Source organism: Metopolophium dirhodum, chromosome 1, assembly GCF_019925205.1.
Source record: "Metopolophium dirhodum isolate CAU chromosome 1, ASM1992520v1, whole genome shotgun sequence".
NCBI lineage: Eukaryota > Metazoa > Arthropoda > Insecta > Hemiptera > Aphididae > Metopolophium > Metopolophium dirhodum.
This window is the reverse complement of record NC_083560.1, coordinates 129,112,350-129,133,688: the sequence shown is the minus strand read 5'-3', so window position 1 is coordinate 129,133,688 and position 21,339 is coordinate 129,112,350.

The window sequence follows — 21,339 nt, the reverse complement described above, 5'->3', positions numbered from 1 at the left end:
CTTTGATTTTATACACAATATTTACAACTTACAAGACACCATACTTAAAATAGTAAAAAAGGTGGGTAAGTGGATGTCACTCTGCTGTACAGTAGGTTACAAGTGGGGTCACTGTAATAGATGGTGTTAAATTTAAATTCAATGATATAATATCATTGTATAAGAAAAACGGTTCTGAGCGAAAACGGTCAGTCAGCCTATGATATTACCAAGTATATTTGATGATATTATTGTGAATAAAGTAATATATAAATTTACCTATTTACGTGGAGCCTTGTTTTAAATTTTCTATCCTTAGCTATAAAAGTTGAACATTTAATAAATTTTTAACTACAAAATAATCACTAAATTATTAATTTTAAAAATTAAATTTTGTCAAAATTTGAACTATAAATGCTTATACAAAAAATTGTGCCAATGTATTTATAATATTTTTTAACTGCTATTAGAACGATATATCAGGAGCCTTATATTACATTTTCACGTTTTTTTACCCTACAAATAAAATTTTATTGATATTTATTAAACAGCTCAAAAACAGTCAAATTATTTTGAAAACGTTATCGTGTATAGAAAATGCTAATACAAACATTCAGTAAAATTTTCAAGTATCTACAGTCATACTTTTTTAATTACAACAAAAAAAGAAAATCGTTACATGAGATATCGAGTCAATATCAAATGTTGTAAAAATATGAATTTCAAACGCTCATAAAAATTGAATTTGACTTTATTGTAAACATTTTTAGATTCTGAGCGAAGCGATGAAAGTATTAATTTTACAATGATGTGTGTTTTTTTATTTTTGTGTCTGTCATCACCTTTTAGGACAGTAAAAGTGCTTGGATTTTCTTCAACAGCATTTTCTATACACCATAAAATTTACAAAATATTTTGACTCTTTTTGAGTTGTTTACGGCCATTGTCAGTTTTCAATTTTTTTAGTTTTTTTTTTTATAAATATCAATGAAATTTTATCTGTTGAGTAAAAAAGCTTGAAAATTTAATATAAGGCTCCTGATATATCGTTCTAATAACAGTTGAAAAAAATTAAAAATCCTTAATCACAGTTTTTTTTTATAAGCATTTAAAGTTCAAATTTTGACAAAATAAGGAAAAATCACGAAAATTAGCAAATTTTTTTGAGTTGAGAATTCATAAAAATTTTTCTTTTTAAATCTAAGATTTTAAAATGTAATATAAGATTACTCATAAGTTTGTCTACCTTTATCAAAAAAAAATGTCTACAAGAAACTTAAATTAAATTTTAATGAGCGTCTGAAATTTATATTTTTACAACATTTAATATTCACTTGATTTCTCATGTAACAAATTTTTTTATTTTATTGTAATTTAAAAACGAATGACTGTAGATACTTGAAAATTTCACTGAATGTTTATATTAGCATTTTCTATACACCATAAAATTTGAAAATATTTTGACTCTTTTTGAGCTGTTTACGGATATTGTCAGTTTTCAATATTTTTAGTTTTTTTTCTATAAATAACAATAAAATTTAACTGTTGAGTAAAAAAGCTTAAAATTTAATATAAGGATCCTGATGTATCGTTTTAATAGCAGTTGAAAAATATTAAAAATACATGAGCACAGTTTTTTTTATAAGCATTTAAAGTTCAAATGTTGAGAACATTTATCAAATTTATAATTTATTAATTATTTTGTAGTTAAAAATGTATAAAATGTTTAACTTTTATGGCTAAGGATTGAACATTTAAAACAAGGCTCCACGTAAATAGGTTATATATAAATTACTTTATTCACAATAATATCATCAAATATACTTGGTAATATCATAGGCTGACTGACCGTTTTCACTCAGAATCGTTTTTCTCATACAATGATATAATATCATTGAATTCAAATTTAACACCATCCATTACAGTGACCCACTTGTAACATACTGTACAGCAGAGCGACATCCATTTACCCACCTTTTTTTAAATTTTTTAAATTTTTTTTTTGTGTCTGTTATTACCTTTTAGGACAGTGAAAGTGCTTGGATTTTCTTCAACGGTAACTTTTCTGATAGGAAAGTGAATCTATTTGGTAATTTGGGGGGGTCAAAAGTAAAAATATCCATGTAGTTTTCGAAAGCGACGTGAAAAACTAAAGAAAAATTAAGGAAAAACGAGCCTTGTTTTAAATTTTCTATCCTTAGCTATAAAAGTTGAACATTTAATAAATTTTTAACTACAAAATAATCACTAAATTATTAATTTTAAAAATTAAATTTTGTCAAAATTTGAACTATAAATGCTTATACAAAAAATTGTGCCAATGTATTTATAATATTTTTTAACTGCTATTAGAACGATATATCAGGAGCCTTATATTACATTTTCACGTTTTTTTACCCTACAAATAAAATTTTATTGATATTTATTAAACAGCTCAAAAACAGTCAAATTATTTTGAAAACGTTATCGTGTATAGAAAATGCTAATACAAACATTCAGTAAAATTTTCAAGTATCTACAGTCATACTTTTTTAATTACAACAAAAAAAGAAAATCGTTACATGAGATATCGAGTCAATATCAAATGTTGTAAAAATATGAATTTCAAACGCTCATAAAAATTGAATTTGACTTTATTGTAAACATTTTTAGATTCTGAGCGAAGCGATGAAAGTATTAATTTTACAATGATGTGTGTTTTTTTATTTTTGTGTCTGTCATCACCTTTTAGGACAGTAAAAGTGCTTGGATTTTCTTCAACAGCATTTTCTATACACCATAAAATTTACAAAATATTTTGACTCTTTTTGAGCTGTTTACGGCCATTGTCAGTTTTAAATTTTTTTAGTTTTTTTTCTATAAATATCAATAAAATTTTATCTGTTGAGTAAAAAAGCTTGAACATTTAATAGAAGGCTCCTAGGCTATTGTTTCAAAGGCAGATGAAAAAAATTAAAAATCCTTAATCACAGTTTTTATTTATAAGCATTTAACAACAATGAATACAAATTACGTAAACAATTTCTATATTATTATTATTTGTTGTTGGTGAGGAGGAGGAGGCTGGTGACATGGACGTTATATTCTGACAGTACCTGTCCGTCTACTTTTTCCTTAAAAAATTCGATTAAATACATGTTTGTACAGTGATAATGATCGAAAAACATGACGTATCGTGATTATATAAATAGTATATCAAAACGTAATCAACCGAAATACAAATTCAATCCTTGTGGTGAGTATTAAATTTAGTTCCTTGGACTTCAAATTATAGGGGCGTGTGCATTTATCCATTTTGAAAACATTTACATTATATCTATACGTAAAATGATTAGCTAATAACTATATGATTATTATTATAATTTATAATACAAAACGTCATTCAAATGTATGATAAGTATATGATATATAATTTATGTTTTGTTACATTTAGAACAAGCATACGAACTGGTTTTGAATGCACAAAAGCAAATTTAGAATCTTTTAGCAAATTGGATCAAGATGGTACTTTAGATAGGTCGTTTTCGATTTTTCTCATTAGTTATTTAATGCCTGGGAATAACTACTGACAAATTCCGAAAAACCGCTTAAAATGGGATTTTAATTTCTAATGATTTTTTTATCATCGTAGCAACAAATAAAAAATTATAATATTAAAATATTAATTTAACTTAAAATTCCCAATAATTTTTAAAAACGCCGGGAAAAACAACATAAAAATTAAGGAAAACGACAATTTCTACTCAAAATAGTTTTGGTTTTTAGTGTAACTCTAAAACAAACGAACCTATATACATGCAAATTTCACTGGCAGTACATATTAGAATTTTCTATACATGATAAAATTATCAAAATATTTTGATTTGTTTTGAACTGTTTAGGAACATTTTCTGTTTCCAATTTTATTAGTCTATTTTGTCTATGAATGTCAATAAAACTTTATTTGTTTGGTAAAAAAGCTTGAAAGTTTAATACAAGGCTCCTTCTAAAAATACGGAAAAATACAAAATACGGAAAAATCAGGAAAATTAACAAATTATTTTGAATTGAGAATTCATAAAAATTTTCTTTTTAAATCTATGATTTGAAAATGTAATACAAGATTCCTCATAAATTTATCTACCATTATCAAAAACAATGTCTACAAGCAGTACAAATTAAATTTTTATGAGCGTTTGAAATTCATATAATTACAACATTTTATATTCACTGGATTTCTCGTGTAACGATTTTCTTATTTTGTTGTAATTAAAAAACGAATGACTGTAGATACTTGAAAATTTCACAGAATGTTTATATTAGCTTTTTCTATACACCATAAAATTTTGAAAATATTTTGACTCTTTTTGAGTTGTTTACGGACATTGTCAGTTTTTAATTTTTTTTTTGGTTTTTTTTCTCTATAAATATCAATAAAATTTTATTTGTTGGGTGAAAAAGCGTGAACATTTAATGCAAGGCCCATGATATATTTCGTTACAATAGTAGTTAAAAAATATTGAAAATATATAGGCACAATTTTTTTTATAAGCATTTAAAGTTTGAATTTTGTCAAAATTTATCAAATTTAAAATTTAATAATTATTCTGTAGTTAAAAATGTATAAAATGTTCAACTTTTATAGCTAAGGATTGAAAATTTTAAACAAGATTCCACGTAAATAGGTAAATATATAAATTACTTTATTTACATTAATATCATCAAATATACTAAGTATTATTATAGGCTGACTTTTATCCACTTACGCACTTTTTAAACATACTTTTGTACCTATACATAAGTAACTGGAAAAACCAAAATATAGCAAATTCCAATAACCACTTAGCTTTATCAAAGGTCTATAAAATCACTAGCAATATTTTGATACCACTTTCGAGCCGATCAGAAAATGTGCCGATTTGAATTTTGATATACACTTAAATAACATACTAGCAAATTCTGAAAACGACCTAGCAAAATCTAGCAATTCCTAGCAATTTTTTGATATTAGAATTATAGTCCTAGCATATTGTGCCGTTGCCTACTGATGGACAAGTATACGTTTACCTATTGGCTATAGTGCCTGCCTATAAATACGTCACTGTGTGCACTTATCAAATAAAAAAAACTTTGATTTTATACACAATATTTACAACTTACAAGACACCATACTTAAAATAGTAAAAAAGGTGGGTAAGTGGATGTCACTCTGCTGTACAGTAGGTTACAAGTGGGGTCACTGTAATAGATGGTGTTAAATTTAAATTCAATGATATAATATCATTGTATAAGAAAAACGGTTCTGAGCGAAAACGGTCAGTCAGCCTATGATATTACCAAGTATATTTGATGATATTATTGTGAATAAAGTAATATATAAATTTACCTATTTACGTGGAGCCTTGTTTTAAATTTTCTATCCTTAGCTATAAAAGTTGAACATTTAATAAATTTTTAACTACAAAATAATCACTAAATTATTAATTTTAAAAATTAAATTTTGTCAAAATTTGAACTATAAATGCTTATACAAAAAATTGTGCCAATGTATTTATAATATTTTTTAACTGCTATTAGAACGATATATCAGGAGCCTTATATTACATTTTCACGTTTTTTTACCCTACAAATAAAATTTTATTGATATTTATTAAACAGCTCAAAAACAGTCAAATTATTTTGAAAACGTTATCGTGTATAGAAAATGCTAATACAAACATTCAGTAAAATTTTCAAGTATCTACAGTCATACTTTTTTAATTACAACAAAAAAAGAAAATCGTTACATGAGATATCGAGTCAATATCAAATGTTGTAAAAATATGAATTTCAAACGCTCATAAAAATTGAATTTGACTTTATTGTAAACATTTTTAGATTCTGAGCGAAGCGATGAAAGTATTAATTTTACAATGATGTGTGTTTTTTTATTTTTGTGTCTGTCATCACCTTTTAGGACAGTAAAAGTGCTTGGATTTTCTTCAACAGCATTTTCTATACACCATAAAATTTACAAAATATTTTGACTCTTTTTGAGTTGTTTACGGCCATTGTCAGTTTTCAATTTTTTTAGTTTTTTTTTTTATAAATATCAATGAAATTTTATCTGTTGAGTAAAAAAGCTTGAAAATTTAATATAAGGCTCCTGATATATCGTTCTAATAACAGTTGAAAAAAATTAAAAATCCTTAATCACAGTTTTTTTTTATAAGCATTTAAAGTTCAAATTTTGACAAAATAAGGAAAAATCACGAAAATTAGCAAATTTTTTTGAGTTGAGAATTCATAAAAATTTTTCTTTTTAAATCTAAGATTTTAAAATGTAATATAAGATTACTCATAAGTTTGTCTACCTTTATCAAAAAAAAATGTCTACAAGAAACTTAAATTAAATTTTAATGAGCGTCTGAAATTTATATTTTTACAACATTTAATATTCACTTGATTTCTCATGTAACAAATTTTTTTATTTTATTGTAATTTAAAAACGAATGACTGTAGATACTTGAAAATTTCACTGAATGTTTATATTAGCATTTTCTATACACCATAAAATTTGAAAATATTTTGACTCTTTTTGAGCTGTTTACGGATATTGTCAGTTTTCAATATTTTTAGTTTTTTTTCTATAAATAACAATAAAATTTAACTGTTGAGTAAAAAAGCTTAAAATTTAATATAAGGATCCTGATGTATCGTTTTAATAGCAGTTGAAAAATATTAAAAATACATGAGCACAGTTTTTTTTATAAGCATTTAAAGTTCAAATGTTGAGAACATTTATCAAATTTATAATTTATTAATTATTTTGTAGTTAAAAATGTATAAAATGTTTAACTTTTATGGCTAAGGATTGAACATTTAAAACAAGGCTCCACGTAAATAGGTTATATATAAATTACTTTATTCACAATAATATCATCAAATATACTTGGTAATATCATAGGCTGACTGACCGTTTTCACTCAGAATCGTTTTTCTCATACAATGATATAATATCATTGAATTCAAATTTAACACCATCCATTACAGTGACCCACTTGTAACATACTGTACAGCAGAGCGACATCCATTTACCCACCTTTTTTTAAATTTTTTAAATTTTTTTTTTGTGTCTGTTATTACCTTTTAGGACAGTGAAAGTGCTTGGATTTTCTTCAACGGTAACTTTTCTGATAGGAAAGTGAATCTATTTGGTAATTTGGGGGGGTCAAAAGTAAAAATATCCATGTAGTTTTCGAAAGCGACGTGAAAAACTAAAGAAAAATTAAGGAAAAACGAGCCTTGTTTTAAATTTTCTATCCTTAGCTATAAAAGTTGAACATTTAATAAATTTTTAACTACAAAATAATCACTAAATTATTAATTTTAAAAATTAAATTTTGTCAAAATTTGAACTATAAATGCTTATACAAAAAATTGTGCCAATGTATTTATAATATTTTTTAACTGCTATTAGAACGATATATCAGGAGCCTTATATTACATTTTCACGTTTTTTTACCCTACAAATAAAATTTTATTGATATTTATTAAACAGCTCAAAAACAGTCAAATTATTTTGAAAACGTTATCGTGTATAGAAAATGCTAATACAAACATTCAGTAAAATTTTCAAGTATCTACAGTCATACTTTTTTAATTACAACAAAAAAAGAAAATCGTTACATGAGATATCGAGTCAATATCAAATGTTGTAAAAATATGAATTTCAAACGCTCATAAAAATTGAATTTGACTTTATTGTAAACATTTTTAGATTCTGAGCGAAGCGATGAAAGTATTAATTTTACAATGATGTGTGTTTTTTTATTTTTGTGTCTGTCATCACCTTTTAGGACAGTAAAAGTGCTTGGATTTTCTTCAACAGCATTTTCTATACACCATAAAATTTACAAAATATTTTGACTCTTTTTGAGTTGTTTACGGCCATTGTCAGTTTTCAATTTTTTTAGTTTTTTTTTTTATAAATATCAATAAAATTTTATCTGTTGAGTAAAAAAGCTTGAAAATGTAATATAAGGCTCCTGATATATCGTTCTAATAACAGTTGAAAAAAATTAAAAATCCTTAATCACAGTTTTTTTTTATAAGCATTTAAAGTTCAAATTTTGACAAAATACGGAAAAATCACGAAAATTAGCAAATTTTTTTGAGTTGAGAATTCATAAAAATTTTTCTTTTTAAATCTAAGATTTTAAAATGTAATATAAGATTACTCATAAGTTTGTCTACCTTTATCAAAAAAAAATGTCTACAAGAAACTTAAATTAAATTTTAATGAGCGTCCGAAATTTATATTTTTACAACATTTAATATTCACTTGATTTCTCATGTAACAAATTTTTTTATTTTATTGTAATTTAAAAACAAATGACTGTAGATACTTGAAAATTTCACTGAATGTTTATATTAGCATTTTCTATACAGTATACACCATAAAATTTTGAAAATATTTTGACTGTTTACGGACATGGTCAGTTTTCAATTTTTTTAATTTTTTTTTTCTATAAATATCAATAAAATTTTATTTGTTGGGTAAAAAAGCGTGAAAATGTAATATAAGGCCCACTTGTAACCTACTGTACAGCAGAGCGACATCCACTTATCCACCTTTTTTTTTTATAAAGGTAGACAAATTTATGGATAAGCTTGTATTACATTTTGAAATCTTAGATTTAAAAAAAAAATTTTCCATGAATTCTCAACTCAAAATAATTTGCTAATTTACGTGATTTTTCCGTATCTTGTCAAGATTTTAACTTTAAATGCTTACAAATAAAAACTCTGACTAAGGATTTTCAATTTTTTTTACCCAACAAATAACATTTTATTGATATTTATAGAAAAAAAAACTAAAAAATGGAAACTGAAAATGTCCATAAACAGCTCAAAAAGAAAACAGACTTTGCGTAAAAATTCCCGTTTTTCCTTAATTTTTCTTTAGTTTTTCACGTCGCTTTCGAAAACTACATGGATATTTTTACTTTTGACCCCCCCAAATTACCAAATAGATTCACTTTCCTATCAGAAAAGTTACCGTTGAAGAAAATCCAAGCACTTTCACTGTCCTAAAAGGTAATAACAGACACAAAAAAAAAATTTAAAAAATTTAAAAAAAGGTGGGTAAATGGATGTCGCTCTGCTGTACAGTATGTTACAAGTGGGTCACTGTAATGGATGGTGTTAAATTTGAATTCAATGATATTATATCATTGTATGAGAAAAACGATTCTGAGTGAAAACGGTCAGTCAGCCTATGATATTACCAAGTATATTTGATGATATTATTGTGAATAAAGTAATTTATATATAACCTATTTACGTGGAGCCTTGTTTTAAATGTTCAATCCTTAGCCATAAAAGTTAAACATTTTATACATTTTTAACTACAAAATAATTAATAAATTATAAATTTGATAAATGTTCTCAACATTTGAACTTTAAATGCTTATAAAAAAAACTGTGCTCATGTATTTTTAATATTTTTCAACTGCTATTAAAACGATACATCAGGATCCTTATATTAAATTTTAAGCTTTTTTACTCAACAGTTAAATTTTATTGTTATTTATAGAAAAAAAACTAAAAATATTGAAAACTGACAATATCCGTAAACAGCTCAAAAAGAGTCAAAATATTTTCAAATTTTATGGTGTATAGAAAATGCTAATATAAACATTCAGTGAAATTTTCAAGTATCTACAGTCATTCGTTTTTAAATTACAATAAAATAAAAAAATTTGTTACATGAGAAATCAAGTGAATATTAAATGTTGTAAAAATATAAATTTCAGACGCTCATTAAAATTTAATTTAAGTTTCTTGTAGACATTTTTTTTTGATAAAGGTAGACAAACTTATGAGTAATCTTATATTACATTTTAAAATCTTAGATTTAAAAAGAAAAATTTTTATGAATTCTCAACTCAAAAAAATTTGCTAATTTTCGTGATTTTTCCTTATTTTGTCAAAATTTGAACTTTAAATGCTTATAAAAAAAAACTGTGATTAAGGATTTTTAATTTTTTTCAACTGTTATTAGAACGATATATCAGGAGCCTTATATTACATTTTCAAGCTTTTTTACTCAACAGATAAAATTTCATTGATATTTATAAAAAAAAAAACTAAAAAAATTGAAAACTGACAATGGCCGTAAACAACTCAAAAAGAGTCAAAATATTTTGTAAATTTTATGGTGTATAGAAAATGCTGTTGAAGAAAATCCAAGCACTTTTACTGTCCTAAAAGGTGATGACAGACACAAAAATAAAAAAACACACATCATTGTAAAATTAATACTTTCATCGCTTCGCTCAGAATCTAAAAATGTTTACAATAAAGTCAAATTCAATTTTTATGAGCGTTTGAAATTCATATTTTTACAACATTTGATATTGACTCGATATCTCATGTAACGATTTTCTTTTTTTGTTGTAATTAAAAAAGTATGACTGTAGATACTTGAAAATTTTACTGAATGTTTGTATTAGCATTTTCTATACACGATAACGTTTTCAAAATAATTTGACTGTTTTTGAGCTGTTTAATAAATATCAAAAAATTTTATTTGTAGGGTAAAAAAACGTGAAAATGTAATATAAGGCTCCTGATATATCGTTCTAATAGCAGTTAAAAAATATTATAAATACATTGGCACAATTTTTTGTATAAGCATTTATAGTTCAAATTTTGACAAAATTTAATTTTTAAAATTAATAATTTAGTGATTATTTTGTAGTTAAAAATTTATTAAATGTTCAACTTTTATAGCTAAGGATAGAAAATTTAAAACAAGGCTCCACGTAAATAGGTAAATTTATATATTACTTTATTCACAATAATATCATCAAATATACTTGGTAATATCATAGGCTGACTGACCGTTTTCGCTCAGAACCGTATTTTTAGAAGGAGCCTTGTATTAAACTTTCAAGCTTTTTTACCAAACAAATAAAGTTTTATTGACATTCATAGACAAAATAGACTAATAAAATTGGAAACAGAAAATGTTCCTAAACAGTTCAAAACAAATCAAAATATTTTGATAATTTTATCATGTATAGAAAATTCTAATATGTACTGCCAGTGAAATTTGCATGTATATAGGTTCGTTTGTTTTAGAGTTACACTAAAAACCAAAACTATTTTGAGTAGAAATTGTCGTTTTCCTTAATTTTTATGTTGTTTTTCCCGGCGTTTTTAAAAATTATTGGGAATTTTAAGTTAAATTAATATTTTAATATTATAATTTTTTATTTGTTGCTACGATGATAAAAAAATCATTAGAAATTAAAATCCCATTTTAAGCGGTTTTTCGGAATTTGTCAGTAGTTATTCCCAGGCATTAAATAACTAATGAGAAAAATCGAAAACGACCTATCTAAAGTACCATCTTGATCCAATTTGCTAAAAGATTCTAAATTTGCTTTTGTGCATTCAAAACCAGTTCGTATGCTTGTTCTAAATGTAACAAAACATAAATTATATATCATATACTTATCATACATTTGAATGACGTTTTGTATTATAAATTATAATAATAATCATATAGTTATTAGCTAATCATTTTACGTATAGATATAATGTAAATGTTTTCAAAATGGATAAATGCACACGCCCCTATAATTTGAAGTCCAAGGAACTAAATTTAATACTCACCACAAGGATTGAATTTGTATTTCGGTTGATTACGTTTTGATATACTATTTATATAATCACGATACGTCATGTTTTTCGATCATTATCACTGTACAAACATGTATTTAATCGAATTGTTTAAGGAAAAAATTTAAAACTGATAACGTCCGTAAACAGCTCAAAAAGTGTCAAAATATTTTCAAAATTTTATCGTGTATAGAAAATGCTAATATAAACATTCAGTCAAAATTTCATGTCCCTACGGTCATTTGTTTTAGAGTTAAAACCAAAATCGATTTTCTCGAAAACAGATTTTGCGTAAAAATTCCCGTTTTTCCTTAATTTTTCTTTTGTTTTTCACGACGCTTGTGAAAACTACTGGAAAATTTTTACTTTTGATCCCCCAAAGTACCAACTAGATTCACTTTCCTATCAGAAAAGTTACTGTTGAAGAAAATCCAAGCACTTTTACTGTCCTAAAAGGTGATGACAGACACAAAAATAAAAAAAAAAATTAAAAAAAAAAAAAAAAACACACATCATTGTAAAATCAATACATTCATCGCTTCGCTCAGAATCTAAAATGAACAGATACTAAAAATTCAATTTTTAACAAATTAGGTAGGTATATTCCAAATTAAGTAATTAAGAGGATGTCAGCGTAGTATTTGTCATCTCTCTCTGACCTATGTGCAACATAAAAAAGTTTACGTTCACAATAGTGATTATAACCATATTAATTTCTCAAATTACAGTGAAATGACCACTTATAAAATTGAAAGGGAACATTATTATCTTCGGCATCTTTTAGGTTTATTATTAGAGCATTTTATTATATTTTAATTTTTAAGTGAGTTAGGAGTTTTTTAAGATGTACAAACATTTACTAAATTATTTAAAAATTGATACCTAGATATTAATCAACATAATAATATTTGTTAGAATAAAAAAATTATTTTTAAATAGTACACTAAATTATAGATTAATAAATATTAGTCCCTAAAATATCAAATTCACTACACACATAGTCTTAAATCGGTCATATCTAAATAAAAATTCAATGCTCTAAGAACTAGCACCAATTATGTATGCCATAATCATGTATTTCTACTAATTTACGACTATGCATAATCAATGATAATAGTAAATAATATAATCTGTAACATACAATACATATTATTATGGCAACCATTTTATTAATAAAAAAAAAACCAACTCAATTTTTTGAGCCAAAACTAAATTAATTGCATGTATGTGTGAACTAATCTATTACAAACCTATATAATATAAATATATATAAATATATATAGAGGTTGAAAAAATATACAATAACAATATATTATACCTATTACTTTAGAGTCTGAAGAAATTATATATAATATAATTGATTTTGCAAAAATAGTCCAGTATACTGAGTAGAGGACAAAGACTTTCTCATTTTTATATTTTAAATATAATATTGTGTATCTATTATATGATATGAGTGCAAGCACGTATAGTACACCAAAACAAATTAGTAAACTATACAACTATTAATTAATTATTTTTTTTTGGAGGGGTTGTGAACCCCCAAAATCTACTCTGTATTATATATTAAACAACAATTTGTTTCATATACACGCGCGCTATAATATTAGGTATATTATAATATTGCAGATATTAGACTATTTAAATGTGATAAAAATGATACCTATAGAAAATAAATATTTTTACTTAATATTATTTTATTATTTTAAAATGTATAGAAATACATATTGAATAATAAACATCACTTTGATATGTAATTAATCTTTTATTAAAAATCTTTTAAATCTAACATTTTTTTAATATAAAAAAAATATATTTTTTAAAAACATTATTTTTGAAATGTTTTAATATTTATTAAACGTGTAAAATACATTTCATTGTTACTTGGGTTGGGACACAGTATGGCCAACTTGGGCCATATTTAAGAAATTTAGTATTGTATCGGCTGGCATCACTAATTTATCCTTTTGTTATTATTATCAATTTATTCAAGCGTATACACACGAATGCAAACAACTTGACTACTTACAGCCGTATAAATCAAGGTAAGTAATGTTTAATTATTTAATTAAGTAACATATGTTAAAAGCTCTAAAATTTAAGCGAATTAGGTTTAGGTTCTGTTTGTATACTAGTTGAACTATGAAGTTCCGGCGTATGTGAAGGGTTGTGTAGTATTTTTGATAACATGAGAAATCGAGTGAATATCAAATGTTGTAAAAATATAAATTTCAGACGCTCATAAAGTTTCTTGTAGACATTTTTTTTTTTGATAAAGGTAGACAAACTTATGAGTAATCTTATATTACATTTTCAAATCTTAGATTTAAAAAGAAAATTTTTATGAATTCTCAACTCAAAATAATTTGTTAATTTTCCTGATTTATTATAAATATTTAAAACTAGCTGATCCTGTGCACTTCGTTGCCCGTTAAATGTACCAATTTATATGACTCAAACTTTGTTCAATTCGTTATTTAATGTTTGGTGTACGGTGTTCAAAATTTATCTTAACTTTTCTGTTGCCTGGAATAAAAATTCTGATTCGCAGCAGTATATTATCAAGTAGGCAATCTACCTGCGGTAGATCGCGGACCGAATGCGGTTTGTACGTAAGTGTATGATTTAACTCTAAAGTATCAAAGTTATACCAAGTTTATTTAAACTTTAGATATAATACGGTGGATTAATGTAATCAATTAATACATAATCCTAACCTAACCCAACCGTACTAAATTCCGATGAATAAAAAAACCCTTTTTAAATTAGCCTATCTTCTTCCCAGAAATCTGCACACAAACATTAATTTATATATAATATAGGCTAAGCTGATCCTGCGCACTTTGTGGCCCGTAAAAAATGACAACTCTTAATCAAATTGTGATTGTTCAACTCCTTTTTGGTGTAACTCAATGCAGTAAGTGCTACTCAGCCACCCTGGTAGGTAATGTGTGAAAATTCGATTTGATGCATGCTTGTACCTGATCTGCCCGATTAACCAATAGCAACCAATAATAAATAAATACTATTTCAATTAATTATTTCTCCTATAACCATCAATAGCAACCATTTATAAACAAATATTTCCATCGTAAATCTCAAAATCCCTGTTTGAGTGAGCACTTCTATTAATTTATCGTAGCGTGATGTTATATAGCCTATAGCCTTCCTCGATGAATGGACTATCCAACAAAAAAATAATTTTTCAATTCGAACCAGTATAGCCCCTTACACCCCCTTTCAGTCCCTTACAGCCATTTTTTAGTATTAAAAAGTAGCCTATGTTTTTTCTCAGTGTCTAAACTATCTATGTACCAAATTTCATTTAAATCGGTTCAGTAGTTTCGGAGCCTATTAAATACAAGCAATCAAATCTTTCCTCTTTATAATATTAGTATAGATGAAATTCACCCCCCCCCCCTCCCCCCAGAACTAGAATATATCCGCAACTGTTATACGTTACCAGAATTATGTTCAATGTAGTCATAATTTTCACAAAAAAGTCTGTAAACTCATCTCTTAAGGGAACTGGAGCGTAATCCATTCTAAGGAGTAAAAACTAGGCATTTTATCTTTCAAGTAAGGTCTTGTGAATGTATTCGTAGTACCGATCACGTTGTATAGTGGCATCATAATACGTCTATCATTTTACCAACGCGTATGCACATGTCACAGCATGTCATATTACTTTATAAAATGACAAACATTTTTTTTCAAAAAATACTGCCAGTGACTTTAAAATAAATATAAAATACCTAATCATTTCCGACAAATTCGTGTTTCGTATCGGCGTATCGCCCGTATCGGGATAGAACGTGCAGTGTTCGCGGTCAGCAGTCGGTCGGATATTTCGCTCTTCTTAAAATCCGAACTTTAAATGCTTATAAAAAAAAAATTGTGACTATGGATTTTTAATATTTCTCAAACGTCATTCTAACAATATATTAAGAGCTTTGTATTAAATTGTCAAGCTTTTTTACCAACAAATACAATTTTATTGACATTTATAGAAAAAAAAACTAAAAAAAGGTGAGTATGTGGATGTTGCTCTGCTGTTCAGTAGGTTACAAGTGGGTCACTGTAATGGATGGTGTTAAATTTTAATTCAATGATATAATATCATTGTATAAGAAAAACGATTCTGAGTGAAAAGGTCAGTCAGCCTATGATATTACCAAGTATATTTGATGATATTATTGTGAATAAAGTAATTTATATATAACCTATTTACGTGGAGCCTTGTTTTAAATTTTCAATCCTTAGCCATAAAAGTTAAACATTTTATAAATTTTTAACCACAAAATAATTAATAAATTATAAATTTGATAAATTTTGTCAAAATTTGAACTTTAAATGCTTATAAAAAAAAATTGTGCCTATGTATTTTTAATATTTTTCAACTGTTATTAGAACGATATATCAGGAGCCTTATATTAAATTTTCAAGCTTTTTTACTCAACAGATAAAATTTTATTGATATTTATAGAAAAAAAAAAACTAAAAAATTGAAAACTGACAATATCCGTAAACAGCTCAAAAAGAGTCAAATTATTTTCAACATTTTATCGTGTATAGAAAATGCTAATATAAACATTCAGTAAAATTTTCAAGTATCTACAGTTATTCGTTTTTTAATTACAATAAAATAAGAAAATTGTTACATGAGAAATCCAGTGAATATCAAATGTTTTAAAAATATAAATTTCAGACGCTCATAAAAATGTAATTTAAGTTTCTTGTAGACATTATTTTTTTGATAAAGGTAGACAAACTTATAGATAATCTTGTATTACATTTTCAAATCTTAGATTTAAAAAGAAAAATTTTTATGAATTCTCAACTCAAAATAATTTGCTAATTTTCGTGTATTTTCCGTAATTTGTCAAAATTTGAACTTTAAATGCTTATAAATAAAAACTGTGACTAAGAATTTTTAATTTTTTTCATCTGCCATTGAAATCTTAACCTAGGAGCCTTCTATTAAATTTTCAAGCTTTTTTACTCAACAGATAAAATTTTATTGATATTTATAGAAAAAAAAACTAAAAAAAATGGAAATTGACAATGTCCGTAAGCAGCTCAAAATAATGTTATGGTGTATAGGAAATACAATTATAAACATTCAGTCAAAATTGTATGTCCCTACGGTCATTTGTTTTAGAGTTAAACCAAAAACCAAAATCGATTTTTTCGAAAACAGATTATGCGTAAAAATTCCCGTTTTTCCTTAATTTTTCTTTTGTTTTTCACGTCGCTTTTGAAAATTACTGGGAAATTTTTACTTTTGACCCCCCCCCCCCCCAAGTACCAACTAAATTCACTTTCCTATCATAAAAAGTACTGTTGAAGAAAATCCAAGCACTTTTACTGTCCTAAAAGGTAATGACAGACACAAAAATAAAAAAAAATAAAAAAAAAAACACACATCATTGTAAAATCAATACATTCATCGCTTCGCTCAGAATCTAAAATTTGAAATTTATATATGTAGTAGCTAACAACTTTATAGTTCTAATGTAAGCGATAGTAAAACATTTGGATTTTTATTACCGGAGATACACGTGCTCTCGCTTAGGTGTCCGTCATTCCCCCTACATTAACTTGCCAGGTTACTGCCATTAACTTTGCCTATAAGCTATTTACTAAAAAAGTAAAAACCCTAGGATGATTGAAAATGACCTATATCCTGGACAACAAATTCTAATAATTAGATAATTAACAGTATAGATAGATAACCCATCTGTACTGACAATATAATTTATATAAAAAAAAACATTAAACTATAAACAGAAAACAAAAAATTAAAATAACGGTAAACGGAAAAAAAATCAAATAACGTTTGAAAGTAATTACAATAACATTAAACGATCCGAAAACGTAAAAACGATATATTTATTTTAAATTTAAACCCTGGTTAAAAATGAGCTCGATTGCGCACAACATATTATAATAGGAACCAGTAGATTGCACACAACATAATATATTGTAAAAGGGACCTCTCGTTAACACAATAATAATATGCTAAACCTATGATTATACGTACATATTACATACACGAATTATACATATGTGTAGAGTCTACACTGTAGACCATGATATTTCAAAATAAAATATAAATGCATGAGAAATCACTATTATATGGGTAATCGATCTTTAGACGCAGACAATGGTCTGATATTAATTCGATAAACTTTATTAATATTTATGACCCGTCGATAAACTGTTGTAACTTACTGTTCCAGTTTTGAAATAGCAACGTAATTTTTCAATTTTAGTTTCGACTATTCTCTCGTAGGTACAGCGAGTACAGAAATATGGATTACGAAATAACAATTATATTGTATTATACGCGTCGCTGTAAAATGTGTATTTCTATTAACAATTATAAGTTTTCAAAGTACAGAAATTTAAAATGAACGAAATATTAATTTCGGTGTTCCAATAAATATCTAAATTAATGGCCATGTGAAATCCTCAGTGTACAAGTATTATTAATAATAAAAACGAAAATAATCACAGTGAATAGTTTAAAAACTCATTAATTAAACAAATTTTTAAAACTCCAGTGTTAGCTACTGCCTACTTTGACAGTTTGACGCCATTACAGCAACGAGACACGGCTACTACCAAAAGGTAAGAATTAAATAAATAATTATAACTGAGAGTTAGTAATTTGATTGCATTGGTTCATTGAATTGTACACTTAGAATTATAATAAGTAATAATATTCCCCGTATGTAATTTTATTTATCAAATTTTTCTAATACGAACGATAACAGATAACTTACTTTGGCGAATGACACTATTATTATTATTATTATTATTATTATTATTATATTTTAGTGACGGCATCGGTAATTACTAATTACCTCGTATTATAACCTAACCTTTTATTATTCTTTTCTGGAATACGCAGTGCCGGCCCTAGTGGCCCGTGTGGTCATGTGGTTTTCTTAGGACACCGGTAGTTATTGACGAAAATCATGATGGTATACCAATTCTTCATAGCTATTTGGCACAGTGTTTCGAAGGAACGGATTCCTGGAACGAATTCCTTTTTATAAGAAAAGAACGAGAAAATTAACTAGTTCTTTTTTTTCAAGGAAAAATAACAAAATTGTTCGTTCCTTTCTAGTTCCAATAATTTACACAGATAATTTTATTATGTAAATTATTGAAATTAAGATTTATTATTTTTATGTGTATAATGTATATTGCAAGTTATTGATCTTTATCGAGTATCGACATTAAGACAATCAACATATGTTGGCCAACAATTTAATTTTGAAGAAAATCTCAAAATAGAATTATAAAATATGCAACTAATAGTAGTTATATATTATAATTACAAATTAAAGAAATATGCTTATGAGAAAAAACATACCTAAGTGATTAAATAAGAATTTTTATTTTATTTGGAACTAAAAAAGAAACTGATTAATTTTCCAAAAGAACAACAAAGGAACGAATTCCTTTTTATAAGAAACTTGTCAAACACTGATTTGGCATTGGCCTGAAAACACTCAAATATATTTTATATTAGTAATTTAATTACAAAAAAAATTAATTGGAAAATTCGTTGACGATCAATAACGGTACAAAATATAGCTATAATAATAACAGGTAGCGGTAACCTACCTATTATATCAAATTGTATATCCAACGCGACGGTAGTGGCGCGAAGCTAGGTAAAAAAAAAAGCTGAGCAGTAACTACTAAACTACCGTAATACATTACACGAGCCAGATTTTGCCCATTTTCTTTAGCCAGGGTTAAAATATACTATGAACATGGTCATCATAGCGCATTGACTAATAATAATTATTGTAATTAATATGATTAATTCAATAACCTTTAAATACAGTTTATATAGATTTTTTTTAATTGAACGTTTATAAAAGCACCCATACTACCTATCTATAGATTAAAATATGTTCATAATGCGTTGATACTACTAAACTAGATTCAAAATTGTTTGGCAGTTCACCCCGATAACTTCCGTGGACGTAGAAAGATGATTTTCTATGTACAAAAATATTTTAAGCCCAAACCGTCAACGTTTTACCGAAGACGGTTTATCTAAATACATGGCATTGAATTTTTTTTTAATATAAACTAGTTAAATATATAATATAGGTATACAAACTATTAAATTTCTTAGTAAATTTTTTTTGTAATTGCTTTTTTATATAAATTAATTTTTTTTTTGCCTTTTTCGCATTTTAAATGCTTTTTTTATTGATTATATTATTACCTTTAAATCCGAACCCTAGTTATAATTATAAATAGGTATTGATAAGGCACTCAAACTGTTAACCCTGTTTTATCAGTTTGAATACAAATAATGACAATCAGGGCCGGATCTAGGAGGGGGGGGGGGTAAGTCAGGGATTTATCCCCGGGCGTATAATTTTCGTGGGCGTATTTTTAACTTGGTACAAATAATATTTTACAGAAAATGTGTAATATTGGGTATACGAATAAGATAAAATAATTTTATTTTTAATCGAGATAAGTAATATCTAATAACATTGATTTAAAAATTAAAAAGGACAAATATGAAATAGGTATGCAGTGCCGTGGAAATACGCGTCCGCAACACTGTCGGCGAGAGTGTACACGCCTTAGTCTATCATAGATTACACTCTCCAATTAATGACTTAATAAAGTATGGTAAATGACATCGTTTTCTTGCATATAATATAATATTATTATGTAGATAGTTATACTTAATCTTAAAAATGGCACTATTAATTGTAATTCATTGTTATGTAATTTTAAATTAATAACTATATTTTTTTTCAAATAGATACTGCATACAATTATGTACTACATAAAATGTTACAGATTATTTATTAAATTACATGTTTGTAGGTTTATAAAAGTCTTTATATTTAACAAATGCCTTTTTATAAACTGAACTTTTTTATAAATATCACCATGACCACTAGATAAATGAAAAAAAACACAAAATTGAATATAATTTATTATTTGTCTTTGCTTTTTAAATACAAGTATACAACTATTAATTTTCTTGATAAACTTGATAGTACAAAAGTACAACATAATTAAATAATTAAAACAAAAATAGTATCCTATTGATATGTAGCCCAAGTCAGATTGAAAATTATGTTTTACATATCATATTAAAATAATTTAAAAGGAAATTTATATTCTATTTGGTTATGTTTTTTTTATTACAAACTGTTATGTTGTAAATTAAATATTGTTCTTTTACATAAAACTTTTTATATTAAGCAATGGATACCTAATTTAGATTTGTTAATAAATAATTCATACATGTTATTATTATCAATATTATTTATTCTAAGCCTGAAACTTGGAAATATTGACCACAGATTTTAGCTTTAAATACACCATTAAGAAGTGCTTCTAAACTATTACTTGATTAGTTTAATATTTAAAATGTTTCATTTTTATGTTAAAATTGTTTAAATTATTTGTAGTAAATAAATTATTGGTCCAGTATATTGCAAAAGGTTTTGTACATGTTGGTTCTCACAATACTGTGTGAGTGTGCTTGATTTTTCGTAAAATACAAATTCTGGTAATCTCCCTGAGATGGGCGTATTTTTTTTAATTTTCCCAGGGTGTTAAAAAGCTAAGATCCGGCCCTGATTGCAATAATAAATAATAATTAATACCTAGTTGGTAGTATTATTCTTATTAACTTAATTTTTCATTTATATG